The sequence below is a fragment of the Microtus pennsylvanicus genome, chromosome 13 (assembly GCF_037038515.1).
Source record: "Microtus pennsylvanicus isolate mMicPen1 chromosome 13, mMicPen1.hap1, whole genome shotgun sequence".
Taxonomy (NCBI): Eukaryota; Metazoa; Chordata; class Mammalia; order Rodentia; family Cricetidae; genus Microtus; species Microtus pennsylvanicus.
The window spans coordinates 72,991,925-73,006,705 of NC_134591.1; positions in this window are offsets into that span (position 1 = coordinate 72,991,925).

Consider the following 14,781-nt stretch of genomic DNA (forward strand, 5'->3'; position numbering starts at 1 on the left):
CCTGATGCCCTCAGGGATCAGATGAGGAAGTCAAATTCGCTGGAAACAGAGTTATGGATGGCTGTGAGCCATCATGTAGGTTCTGGGAATCGAACCCAGGTCCTCTGTAAGAACAAGAAGTGTTCATGATTTGTTTGCTTGTTATGTGACAGGTCTCTCTACAGAATCCTGGATGTATTGGAAGAATGGCAATATTCCTAACTGCTGAGCCATCTCTCCAAACCCCCCCCAAAACAAATCTTATAAAAAGGGAAAGACATCGGTCACCAAAGAGATATATGGCATAATTCTAAGTATATGAAATATCTGAGAATGAAAATCAATAGAGACAGAAAATATATTTGTGGTTGCTATGGGCTGATGGGAAGACACAGACTTGAGTAGTGATGGACTGATGGGTACAGGATTTCTTTAATGGGGGGTGATGAAAATGTTCTAAGATCGATTGTCATGCATATAACCCAATTCAGCTAAACCGGCATGTGGGGCACACCTGTAATCCCAGCACTCAAGAGGCTAAAGCAGGAAGGTGGCAAATTCAAGGCCAGCCTGCATCTATTGTAAAAGCCCATCTCAGTTGGGCATAGGAGTGCATGTCTTTAATCCCAGCACTCCAGGGGCAAAGGCAGGTGATCTGTGGGAGTTCCGGGACAGACAGAGCTGTATAACAGAGAGGCCCTGTCTCAACAACAACAATTTTAATGAGCTGTGATTAGTGCATGAAGTACATGATATACTTTAATAAAACTGTGAAATGTGCTTTTAATATTCTAGCTGGCTGCTCCCTGGGGAATGGGGCAGAGCTACCGAGCTCCTATGACTGTCTGCCCACAGCTCTGCTCACTCCTCAAATGCCCTGGACCCTGGTCCTGCCTCTTCAGTCATCTCAGTCCCTCTCCTGCCTCACCCGTTTAGACTCCAGTCAACTGCCTCTTGGGATCTGATTCAGACTGTGGCCTCTAGTCTATCACCCTACCAGATAGACTTTGCATGCCTGTCACCTGTCACCACAAATGACAGATCAGTCCTCGACCATAATTTAGGCTGGAGTGAGCTGATGGTTTAGAAGAGGGAGTCTCAGAACCTGGAGTCCTGCTCCAGAATAACACGGCTTACCAAAAATGGGTCCCATTCATTGATCGCTGCCCGCAAGCACCTTCCAAAGGATGGCTACCATTTACCGAATGCTCACTGTGTGCCAAGAACTCTTTGGAGCACTTTGTGTTGAGTCACTGAGCCCCGAGGAATACCCATGGGGTATTAATTACCTCCATTGTACAGAAGCTGTGAAGGGACAGAGACTGTTAGCCTCTCACCTAAGGATGCAAAAACATAAAGAGCGGTTCCGGGAGGCAATCTGACTTGAGCCTGCAGTCTTGCCGACTTTCTGAAACAGGTCTTATGTAGTCTAGGCTGACCCGGAACTCTAAATCCTCCTGCCTCCGTCTCCAGAGTGCTGGTATTAGAGGCATGAGCATGAGGCCTGACTGAAGACAGTTTCAGGAGCTTTTGTGCCTCCAGGCCCAGCCTTTGAAATGTTCCCAGAGAACCTCCTTCTCATCTCATGGATAAGGAAACTGAGACCTGAGGACTTTAATTTACTTCCCTAAATATGCACAGTGACCGGAAGACTTTCAAATTGGAAGAAACTAAGACTCTAAACTCTTAGGCCAGAGAGTTCACTCAACGGTTGGGATCACATACTGCTCTTGCAGAGGACCAGGTTCCCAGCACCGGAGTAATATAGCTCACAGCAGCCTGTAACTCCAGCTCCAGGGGATCTGTCACCTTTTCTGGGATTTGTGGGCACCGATTTGCATTCCCACACACATATTTCTGTAATTAACAATAACAACATAACCTAAACTTCTGTTTCTTATGGAGGCCCAAAAAATGTGAGCCTGTTTCCATCTTAACCGAAGGTCAGAGAGTTGGAACTTACTTCTACAAGACAATAACTCCTCCAAGGTTATTGTCTGTTTCTACCTCAAAGGTCCCACCTACATTTAGCTAGGAGTTCTGCTCTCTCAAGGTTATTGTCAACAGGTGTGGCTAATATCCAGACCTTGTATTTCAGAAATAAAGAAGTAGATCTCTTTCTACCCACCAAAAATTCTAAGGATCCAACTAAGTTCCAGTTCCCTTAGGGAGATAACAATGGATTCCACCCAGGGAGTGATTTGCCCACAGAATGTTTTGGTCTAGGGTGTGAGTGTGACTTGTTTTGGTCAAGCAACACAATGTTTTTTGTTTGTTTGTTTGTTTGTTTGTTTGTTTTGTTTTTGTTTTTGAGACAGGGTTTCTCTGTTGCTTTGGAGCCTGTCCTGGAACTAGCTCTGTAGACCAGGCTGGTCTCGAACTCACAGAGATCTGCCAGCCTCTGCCTCCCAAGTGCTGGGATTAAAGGCGTGCGCCACCAAGCCCAGCAAGCAACACAACCTTTGTCTATGAATGTAGCCTGTGACCTTCAACTACTTGTTGAAGTTAATGCAGTTTTTTTTTTTAAATCTTACTCCTACCTTTTGGGGTCAGGGGTATTTTTAGCAATTGGAATTAAACGCAGGCGATTTCAGTGTTCATTGGAACTCCCTCCCAATACTAGCCTATGTTTTCTGTTTTATTATTCTTCAATATTATTACTATTTTTGTGATCCCCAGGCACCTACCATGGAAAGTGGAATTTTTGTCCCCTACAATTTCTTCCCTGAACTAGAGCACGGATGCTCTGCCCACACCTGTCACATTGCTGTCCTCTCAGCCCCCTTGGTGAAGCCATGGTCACTGTCCCTGAGGTTCCCATCTCTGCCTCAGTTCTTGCCCAGTTCTTTACTTGAAGCAGCCAACCAGTTAAAGGCATCTACTCAGATTTTGTGGCTGTAGTTACTTTAATTTTAAAAGCATACTTAGTTCTCTGTGTTGGGGTATGTGTTGGTGGGTGTGCTCACGACGAGGGGTGCGTGTGGACCTGAAATAGCATCTTGCTAGAGTCGGTTTCCTCCTTCCCTGGTGTGGGTGCAGAGTTGACAAACTCAGGTCTGCAGCGTTAGAGGAAGCACTTTTCCCTGCTGAGCCATCTGACCAGCCTATTGTGTTGTTTAATTGTTCTTTGGTTGTTTTTCTAATTTTTTTTTTAGACTGTTTCACTATGTAGCCCAAGCTAGCCTCAAAATCGGTATCCTCCTCCTGCCTCCAGACAAGCACAGCCATCCCTAGTTTATCCTGATACTTTAAAAAGCATTTACTGGCAGTGGGGTAGGGGGGAGGCATGGATGGGTGGGTGGGTATCAGAGAACAGCCATCAAAAGTTAACTGTTCTTGTTCCATCTCTTTCGGTTTTTTGGAGACAGGGTTTCTCTGTGTAGCCCTGGCTGTCCTGGAACTTATTCTGTAGACCAGGCTGGCCTTCAATTCAGAGATCCACCTGCCTCTGCCTCCCCAGTAGTGGGATTAAAGGCCTGTGCCACCATGCACAGACTTGTAAATGCTTTTGACACTAATGAATTATTACTTTTCTTTAGGGAATTATATAGCGATCTTTAAAATGTCGCCTTGAACCTGCGCTTACAAGGCCATGTCACACTTCCTAACCGTATCCTGGCCAGGTTTCCTACAGACCCTCATTCCTCTTCTAGCTCGTCAAATGAGAGTACACAGAGCTTCATTTTATTAGGTTATTGATTATTGTTGATTTTTATTGTTTTTGAGACAAGGTCTCACTGTATGGCTCCGGTTGTCCTCAAACCCACTGTGTAGATCAGGCTGGCCTTGAACTTGCAGGGATCCACCTGCCTCAGCCTCCCCAGTGGTTTTACATGTACACTTCCTATTTCTTTGGCCTGGATCAGGTGCACTTGGGTGAGGCACCCGCAGCTCCTTGGCAAACTTCTAGTCCCACCACATTTAAAGCGGCCTCCGCCCCAGGGCACCTGTACTCTGGATTGTGAACACATTTCAGATAAAAGTATGAACTTTGCTCCCCTCTGGTAGCTGGTGCCATCATTTGCCCAGTTCCCATGTTTGGGGCTAGAGATTGGTATTTTGAAGGCAAGAATCAGCTTTGGGCAAAGCGACAAAACGGGTCAAAGTTGGTCAGTGGAAAACTCAACCTCCTTGCTCCTTCCTCTACTCCTGGACTCCCCTCATTTGCCCGTCCTTGTTCTCCAATAATCTTAAGGTTCTTCTTCTTTTTTTTTTTCTTTATCAAAACCTGCTCTTGCTGGGCGGTGGTAGCACACACCTTTAATCCTAGCACTTGGGAGTATTTGGTCAAAAGTGAGACCTCAGTCCTCTAACACCCTATATCCAAAGAGTCTGGAAGTATCACTCCAGCCCCTGGTCTGGGAACTGCCCTGGTCTGGACTCCAAGAGCTTAGACTCCAGCTCCCAGCCTGCCACGTGCTGACCACTCCCCTGGGAGGGTCAGGACCACTCCCACAGGGTATTTAGGAACACTCTGGTCTCCAGGGGTTTGCATGAGCTCCTCTCCAGGCCACAATGTGTCCCAGTCCACCTGGGAGTGTGGCATTTATTAAATGTGGGCATTTTTGATTCGGTCTAATCTGGTTTGATTGGAGTGTTTTTGTGTCAGCAGAGAGGTTCTTTTTCAGGATTATTTTTAACAGGGAGGAAGAAGCAGAGTGATCTCGATGAGTTTGAAGCCTGCCTGGTCTACGTAGAGTTCCAGGACAATTGGGGCTACACAGAGACACTGCCTCAAAACCAAACAAAAACAGTCAACTTTCTCTTTGGAACAGATCTGAACTAACCCTAATATCTTTATGGCTGCTGGAAATTTTTTTCAGGTTGTTTGTTTGGATAGGGAATAAAAGTTTTCAGTTGTGGGCTGCAGATCTCTGGGTAGGCTCTGAAGAAACTTCTGGGATGAAAGGAATTACTGTTGCCATCTGAGCAGGAATTTGTTGACCTTTCCTTGACACGCCTACTTCAAGATCCCCACCTTGTTATAAAAACATAAAATTCTATTTTTCTTTCTCTTTAAGAAACACTTCCTACAAGGTGTGGTATGGCACGTGCTGTTAATATGGGACAGAGGGAGGCACAAGGGTCATAAGTTTGAAACCAATCTGGTTTCAAGTTACAAAGTTCCAGGAGCTACAGTTAAACAGTATATCAGAAAACAAAGACAAGAAGGGGTGGTAACACACCTGTGCCCTGTGCCTGTCAGAAGCAGAAGTAAAGTCAAAGCTAAGAATACAAAGAAGCCTGATGGAATCACTCAAACATGTCATTCCAGTACTCCGGAGGCAGAGCCAGGCTGAGGGTGCATGAGTTCGAGGCTAGTTTGGGCTCCGAAATGAGTTCCAAGTCATCCTGGACTACCAAGTGAGACCTTTGTCTATAAAGCCAAACTGTTTAAATGGAAGAGTCTAAAGACACAACTTTATTTATTTATTTTTTTAAGACACAACTTTAAAGATACAAAGTGGTTACAAAGTCTCCTAAGTGGGCACTACCAATATTTTGGGTACAATCCAAGGTTTCTGTCACTTTGGTGAACTTAATAAAATAGAACTATCAGCCGGGCGGGGTGGCGCACGCCTTTAATCCCAGCACTTGGGAGGCAGAGGCAGGTGAATCTCTGGGAGTTCGAGGCCAGCCTGGTCTACAAGAGCTAGTTCCAGGACAGGCTACAAAACCACAGAGAAACCCTGTCTCGAAACACCAAAAAAAAAAAAAAGAAAGAAAAACAAAAAAAAAGCCGGGCGGTGGTGGCACATGCCTTTAATCCCAGCACTCGGGAGGCAGAGGCAGGCAGATCTCTGTGAGTTTGAGACCAGCCTGGTCTACAGAGCTAGTTCCAGGACAGGCATGTGGCGGCACTGGGGAGGCCAAAGCAGGAGGATCTGGGGTCTGAAGGCAGTCTGGGTTACATCCAAAGGCCCTGTCTCAAATAAACAAACAAACAAACAAACATGATCCAGAAGCAAACTTCTGAAATGCAGCAAATATCCCAGCAGGCTCTAGGTCAGATACAGGCGTTTTTCCAGGCAGAAGCAATCTGCGTCCTTAAAGTTCACCCTTTGCCACGAAATTCCTTTGGCAACAAACTGGATGCTGAGAAGTTTCTTTTCCGAGGAGACAGATTTTAAAACCTGCCATGTTTTCTCTTAAAGAAATGCTTCCAAGCCGGGCGGTGGTGGCGCACGCCTTTAATCCCAGCACTCGGGAGGCAGAGGCAGGCGGATCTCTGTGAGTTCGAGACCAGCCTGGTCTACAGAGCTAGTTCCAGGACAGGCTCCAAAGCCACAGAGAAACCTTGTCTCAAAAAATCAAAAAAAAAAAAAAAAAAAGAAAGAAAGAAAGAAAAAGAAAAAAAGAAATGCTTCCAGCCGGGCGGTGGCGGCGAAAGCCTTTAATTCCAGCACTCGGGAGGCAGAGGCAGGTGGATCTCTGTGAATTCAAGACCAGTCTGGTCTACAAGAGCTAGTCCCAGGGCTGGCTCCAAAGCAACACAGAGAAAACCTGTTTCAAAAAAACCAAAACAAAACAAAAAGAAAAGAAAAGAAACGCTTCCATACACAGACTCACAAAAAGCCCTTGAACCGCACATAGGCATCCCTATCGCCACAGACGCCCTCAGAGGTCTTCGCCCCCACTGCGCCTGCGCAGTAGCACCAGCTTGTAACGCAGGCGCGTAATGGGTGGGTCCGTCTACTCACGTGACTCTCCGGCCAATGCCTAGTGTCTGGGAGTATGGGGCTGCGGTTGCTAGGTGACCGCGGCCAGGGCGGATGCTGCGGAGGTAAAGGCCCAGCCTCAGCTCTGCGGGGCGCCGCTTTGCCAACTGCTGCCTTTCTCAGGCGCGGATCCCACGCGTCCCGCCCTCCGCTGTCTCGAAAGCTCTGGATCTTGAGGGACGCAGCCGGGGTGTGGCTGGGCTGGTTCCACTTAGGGACTTTTCCCTACTGCTTCCATAGAAAGCGTCAGATCGCCTGTGGCGCAGGGACGAGGTGGAGTCCTGGGTGTAGCTTCCTGAAGCTCCCTTGCGGCTTTGGTAATGGCTGGTTGCTGAAGCCCAAAGGAAATGTTCCCAAAGGAACTCTTTGAGGCGGCTTGTCCAAATCCGGTTTTGTCATGAATGGTTGTTATGAAGGGTAACTAATGCAAGAATGTTATTTCGATTTAAAAAGACAGAGCAAAGGTGCTGAGGGGTGTAGCTCAATGATAGAACGCTTGTCTAGAGTTCTCTATGTCCCTAGGTTGGATCTTCAGCAACAGCAAAAGACTTCAGAAGGAAAAAAAAACTTCAATACTTAAATATTTTTTTTGCACCTTTTGAGGCAAGTGCTGGGATTTCATTGCTGACTCCTGCAAATGAATCTAGTGCTACACCTCTTGGACTCAAGTACTCTTCTTCAAAGGCTAAGGAGATAGCTCCATTGCTACAGTGCTTACCTAGCATGCAGGGGTCCCGGGTTCGATCCCCAGCACACCAAAAACTGGGCATTGTGGCATATGTCTGTAAGTTTACTATTCTGAGGGCAGCTGCAGACATTCAAGGTCACCCTTAGCTACTTAGCCAGTTTGGGGCTGCCCTGAGTTACATGAGGTCCTGTCTCAAAAAACCAACCAGCAGGTTGAGATGGCATACACCCTTAACATGAGCACTCCAGAGACAGAGGCAGGCAGATCTCTTGTGATTTTGAAGTCAGCCATAGTGAGTTCTAGAACAGCCGGAACTATATAGAAAGACCCTGTTTCAAGAAATAAGCACGATAACAAATAAAACCTCAAACTAATGGGGACTGGAGAGATGGCTTAGCGATTTCTTAATTGCTCAGAGGACCTAAGTTCAGTTCCCAGCACCTACACCAGGTGACCCTCCAAGGGCACCTTCATGTACGTGGTACACATAAACTCACGCAGGTACACACAAACACACACATACAAAATACAAAATTTAAAGAAAATCTGCCTCCCAAGTAGCTGGAACTACTTAGTTTTCTCCCAGATAGGTGCTTAACTCTAAAAGAGAATCCCTTAGAGGTCTCTGGTGTCTTCTGTCTGTGTGTCTGGGTACAGCTCTCTGTTCCCTGCCATTTTGTCCTTTGAACCCGCGCTGCCTTTCTCTCTCAGGCTTCTCAGCTGTCTATTTATCTATGGCAATGGTTCTCAACCTTCCTAGTGCTATGACCTTTAATATGGTTCCTCATGTTGTGGTGTCCTTGTTGCTACTTCATAACAGTAACTGTGTTACTGTTGTTTTGTTTTGTTTTATTTTGCTTGGCTTTTGAGACAGGGTTTCTCTGTGTAACAACCTGGCTGTCCTAGAATTAGCTCTGTAGACCAGACTGGCCTCGAACTCACAGAGCTCTGCCTGTCTCTGCCTCTCCAAGTGCAGAGTACGCTAAGGGAGTACGCTACCACTGCCCAGATATTGTTATGAATTGTAATATAAATCTGATATGCAGATGGTCATAGGTGACCCTTGTGAAAATGTCATTCAATACCCCCAAAGGTTGAGAACCACTGATCCAAGGGATTCCTTTGGGTTTTACCTCAGTTTCCCTTCTCTGTGGTCTAGCCTGGAAACCCTGAAGACAGTACACTGGGGTAATAAGAAGGGTCCTCCTCTTTGCCCATTTCCCGAATGTTACTCTCCTTTGTGGCCTGATGGCCAATGTCTTGACCATATTTGGTTGTTCGAGGCAAAAGGGAACCAAAAGCAAATCATCACACACTGTCTCTCCCCACAGGATCTCACAAGGCCTAGAGTGAGACTCACCAACGTCTGTCTCCCCAGTGCTGGGATCAAAAGCATCCACCACTGTGCCCAATCCAAATCTCTCTCCCCATCTAGATTTCTGGAAGCAGAAGTCCAAATATTACACTAATTTAAGACCATTTTTACCACCCTGTATGACTATTAAAACTCTTCTGGGGCTGGAGACATGGCTCAGGGTGTCACGAGCACTGGCTGCTCTTACAGAAGACCCAAGTTCGGTTCCCAGCCCTTACATGGTGACTCACAACAATCTGTAACTCCAGTTCCAGGAGATCCAGTGCCCTCTTTTGACCTTCTCAGTTATCAGGCATAAAGGTGTTTATAGACAAACATACAAGCAAAATGTTCATGCACATATATAACTAAATAAGCGTTAAAAAGCCCTTTCAAGTTAGACTATGTCTTGGTGAGCCTACAGCCACTCCCTGGGAGACAGCTATTACCCTGCTTCCTGTCCCCAGCAGACTTAACCAGCACCTGGCCCTGGGCTGGCCTGGATGGGTAGGCTATTTTGAGCAAACAGCTGCTGAGCAGCTTCTGGCATTTTCCTCCAGCGTTTGTTGACAGGCTGCTTCTTTCCAGGCCGCAGCAAATGTAAGCCAGGCAAAATGGCCACTCCTGAGCCTTGTAACTCATGCCTAAATTAGCTATGAAGATACACCCTTACAGTTCAGAGCTAGAGAGCTTGCCCTACATGAACAAAGCCCCTGGTTGATCCCCCAGCATCACAAAACATACAGAGCAACTTTATTTCAGCCAGAGGAGGGTCACCAACCACACAGGAAAATTGCTTGAGCCCAGGAATTCCAGATAAATGTGTTCCTTGTAGAGAGATTCCGTGTCAAAGATGGTGTAATGCCAGAAGTTCCGTATTTGGGTGATCGGATGAAATCGGGTGACTCAGCTCTTTTTGGGTGGTTTGGGAGGCTTCCAGCTCCCAACCGTAGGGGCTTTCCAGAAGTCGGCTCAGGAACAGGATCTGTTACCTCTGATAAGAAGTGTTTGTTTTGTTTGTTTTTCACAACGCTGGAGATAGAAGCGAGGGTGTGAGCGCATTGGCAAATCCTCTACCACTGAGCTGCGTCTCTGGCTTCCTCTGGCAGCTGATAGAAAGGTGCACACTTAAACTGTCCTGGCAGTAACACGACCCATGCCATGTGATCAAATGATTGAAGGAGAGCTCTTCTCTCTCCACTGCCCTGAGTCCACCTTTCTCTTCTCTGTCAGATCACCAGTGCAGAAAAGTTTGTATCACCTCCCATTCTGACCGCAACAATGTTTAACCATGGTGGGCTCTCCCCATCACTGGTTGGGTCTTTCCTGTATGTAAACTCATGCTCCCCCATTTTCTCATGCCCTGGGAAGCTCATTTTAGATTAGACAGGGAAGGGGAAGCCAATATGTGGTGTCCGGATAAAGTGGCTGGTTGGATTGGTGAGGCGTGGTGGTGTATGCCTTTACACCCAGCAGTTGGGAAATGGAGGCTGGTGGATCCTGTGAGTTTGAGGTAATCTTGGTCCCTGGTGTGTATAGAAAATTCCAGGCCAGCCGGGCGGTGGTGGCGCACGCCTTTAATCCCAGCACTTGTGAGGCAGAGGCAGGTGGATCTCTGTGAGTTCGAGACCAGCCTGGTCTACAAGAGCTAGTTCCAGGACAGGCTCCAAAACCACAGAGAAACCCTGTCTCGAAAAACCAAAAAGAAAAAAGAAAATTCCAGGCCAGCTGGGACCTCAAAAAACAAACAAACAAAACTCCAACCAAACGAAACCACTACCACAAACAAAACCAAGTCAACCCCCTCTTTCTGTTTGTAGGCATTTCCTGAAAGTCCCGATCTCCTGCCTTAGCCTGGGACTACAGATGTAAAGGTCAAGTTGTAGCAGGAACTTTCCACCTTGGGTGTCTGATCACCCTCAGTGCCTGCCTAGTTCCTCCTCCTCCACCATCCTGCTATGATGTCATTATCACCCACCCTTCAGCAAGAATATGGTAAGGTCAGTTTTAGCCTTAGCCCTATTTAGCCTTTACTTCCAACTTGAGACAGCCTAGACTCCCCTGAGAAAGGATTCTCAGCTGGGAAATTCCTCAGGCTTTATTGGCCTGTGGGCCAGTCTGTGAGGAGTTACCTTTGTCGATAACTGATGTGGGAGGGCCCAGCCCACTTTGGGCGGCACCATCCCTAGGCAATGTGCCTGTGCTCTACAGGAAAGCACCGTCCTGAGTGAGCCAGCTCCTTGGCTGCCTGCAGGAGTTTGTCTATTGGAGGTGATGGGTGGAATAGCAAGCAGGCTTGCTTTCAGCTTCCTGCTTGAAGTCTTGCCTTGGGAGGCTGGAGAGATAGCTCAACGGTTAAGGGCGCCGACTATTCTTCCAAAAGATCTGAGTTCAATTCCCAGCACCCACATGGCAGCTTCCAACTGTCTGTAACTCTATGTGCCAGGGAATCTGATACCTTCACACAAGCCTTTATGTATGCAAAACCCCAGTGTATAATAAATCTTTAAAAAACAATAAAGTCTTGCCTTGACTTCCCTCAGTGATGGACTGTTACCGGTAAGCGGACATAAAACCTTTCTTCCCCTAAGTTGCTTTTGTTCAGAGTGTTTCATCCACGCAACAGCGTGAAACTAGAACAGCCTGTGACAGTTCTTCCTGGAAATTCCCCACCTGCCAGCCACCCCTGTACCGATCTGAGCCCATCGCTGTCCCCTGCTGCTACCCAGCTGTCACCCAGCCCCATCACTTTTGCCTTCCTTTTCATGCTTTCTCAAATACGATCAATGTTTGTCTTTATCCGACAATAAAGCGTATTCATGATGCTTTGGTTGGATGTGCTTTGTCCCCGAAAGGCTCATGTGGCTCTGTGGCTTTCTGAGAGGCACGGGTCTAATGGGATTTGATTGTCATTTTGGGAGTATCGTCCATGAAGAGATCAGACTCCTCCTCACGGCATGCTGGTTCGCTCCCAGGAGAGTAAGATGTTAGAAAAGGAGCCTGCCTGCCCTTCCTCACTCTCCCTTCTGGCTTCCCATTTGACTCCTCCCATATGCTGCCTGCCATTGGATGCTTCCATCACGAAGCCTTCTTCAAGAGACTACCTGATAGTGTGGTCCATTTTTTTTAATATTTATTTATTTATTATGTATACAATATTCTGTCTGTGTATATGTTTGCAGGCCAGAAGAGGGCACCAGACATCATTACAGATGGTTGTGAGCCACCATGTGGTTGCCGAGAACTGAACTCAGGACCTTTGGAAGAGCAGGCAATGCTCTTAACCACTGAGCCATCTCTCCAGCCCGTGTGGTCCAATTGTGGACCTTCAGACTCCAAAACTGTATCAAATAAGCAACTCCCTCCTGTTCTTTCTCTTTGTGTCTTCCTCCTTCTCCTCCCTCTTGAGGTCTCACGTATCCCAGGTTACCCCCAAACTCTGTAGCCCAGGGTTACCTTGAACTTTGGATCTTCCCCTGGTTATCTCTCAAACGCTGCCTTTGTAGGAACAAGCCAGCAGACCCGGATTTGTGCTGTGCTGCTTTGTTATAGTGGCAGAAAGAGGACTAGTACGCCAAACACAGTTTTAAAAATGTTATTGAGAGCTAGGTATAGTGGCCTAAACCTTTAATTCCAGAACTTGGGAGGCAGAGGCAGGCAGATCTCTGAGTTCAAGGCCAGCCTGATCTACAGAACTAATTCAGGGACAGCTAGGACGACACAGGGAAATCTTGTCTCGATCCCCCCACCTCCACACAAAAGGCATTAGCCTGGTATGGCACTACATGCCTGTCATTGGAACATGGAAGAAACTGATGCAGGAGGATTGGGAGTTGGAAACCAGCCTGGTCTAAGTGGAAAAAAAAGCAAAGCAAAACAAAAGGGTTGAAGTCCAGGAGGAGTTGGTGATAACAGCCCCGTGAGAAGAGCATCGTGTCCCAAGCTGCTCATCTTGCTGGCTTTGCCACGCCATCGTGTCTTAACTTCCACAAGCAGAGACAAGTGGGAAGTGCTGAGTCCTAGAGAACCCCCATCCCGGGACAGGTGAGGGTCTATACTGGTAGCTGAACCACACTGGTGTTTCCTCACACTCAGACTCTCTGGGATGTTTGTTTCCCTAAAGCAAGCACCGCCCCGAGAGCTCCAGATTTGTCCAATCATTCACTCACTCACAGAATATTTCTTTTTTTTTTTTTAATGTTTATTTATTATGTATACAATATTCTGTCTGTATGTATGTTTGCAGGCCAGAAGAGGGCACCAGACCTCATTACAGATGGTTGTGAGCCACCATATGGTTGCCGGGAATTGAACTCAGGACCTTTGGAAGAGCAGGCATTGCTCTTAACCACTGACCCATCTCTCCAGCCCCCTCACAGAACATTTCTTACATGGTCTGAACAAGGTTCAAAGCAGCCCTTGGAGGCCGGCCGAGAACATGAAGCCTGTACTGGAGCCTGGAGTTTGCTGGGACAGTGCCTTCTCCACCTTTATGTCCTGGTCCATAAAGAAAACTACACGAGGCTCCGTGTATGGGTCCCTGGAAGAGTGTCATGTGCCACCCCAGCAGCAGGAGGGTGGGAAAGATTCAGTTTCTTCGATTTAACAGTCCACCAAAGCAAACCTGGGGACGATGGTGGGAGAAAGCCGCAGATTCGAAGAAAATGTTATTTTCTTTATTTTGGAACTCTGATTTAAACACATTTTCCTTCCAGGCTGATGTCCACTTGGTATGTGCTAATGGCCACTGGCCCTGGCCAGTGTGTCTGTGCGTCTCAGACATTAAATATGTACGACATTACCCTGCCCTTGTGCTACTGAGACATTCATCCACAGTTAGCTTGAACTCTGCCCAAAATGGCTCTGCAGCTGGATATGGACAGACACGGGGAACACAGACTAGGATCGGCTGTCAGAGCTGCTCTGACCAGAACCTCTGGCCAGTGTGGGTGCCTGTTACCCCCACCAGCTGCTTTCTGCCTACACATTCTCATCTTTTTTGGGTGGGGGGGCAGGGGAAGAGTTATTTTTGTTTATTTTAAATGCTGACAAGAAGAACCTTGAAGTAGACTTCTTTTTTTTTATCATGTGTATGGGGGGCAGTGTCTGAGGAGGCAGAAGAGGCATCTGATTGCCTGGAGCTGGAGTTACAGCTGGGAGCTGGGAGCCAAACTCGGGTCCTCCACAAGAGCAGTAAGCACTCTTAACAGTTGTGCCAGGGTCCTAGCCGGGACCAGGACTCTTGTTCCACATGGGCCTCAGTCCACTTTCTAATTTCACTTCGCCTCTGAGGTGATAGCCCGCTAAGCTGGTGCCTCCTTGTGGAGGTGACAGGGCAGGACATCGGATTGGAAAGACTTCCTCACGAGGAACTGTCGTCCATCTGCAGAAGAAAAGCATCACTCCTGAGAAGGGAATCATCTTGACGGAAGTGGCGAGGCAGAGAAACTCAGAGCATGCATTCAGAAGGCCACCCTTTCAAGCACAAGGAGGGAGCGTTCCCCAGGCATGCACACCCAGTGCCTGACGCATAGTGGGCACCCATTAAACATTTACAAGCTGGTAAAGAAAACCAGCCGTGAGACAAGCGGTGAAAAGAAGCATGTTAGAAACTGGGTGTTGAAGCTGGGCGGTGGTGGCGCACGCCTTTAATCCCAGCACTCGGGAGGCAGAGTCAGGCGGATCTCTGGGAGTTCGAGGCCAGCCTGGTCTACAAGAGCTAGTTCCGGGACAGGCACCAAAGCTACAGAGAAACTCTGTCTCGAAAAACCAAAAAAAAAAAAAAAAAAGAAACTGGGTGTTGAGAGGAACAGACTGTTGCATTTGTTTTGGAAAGTAGCCGGATGGGCCTTGAAGCCTCTTCTAATATTGAACACTCATCACTGACCTCAGAGAACTTCGCCCTGTGCCCCGGGGTGCATCCTAGAGTATCATGTCATGTGTGGCCTTTGCAAGGAGGCTGTGAGCCAAGTCACACTTCTTTCTCATTCAATCTCGATCACAGGAGAATGCACCAAAAACCACCAAGTGGCTCACATGTC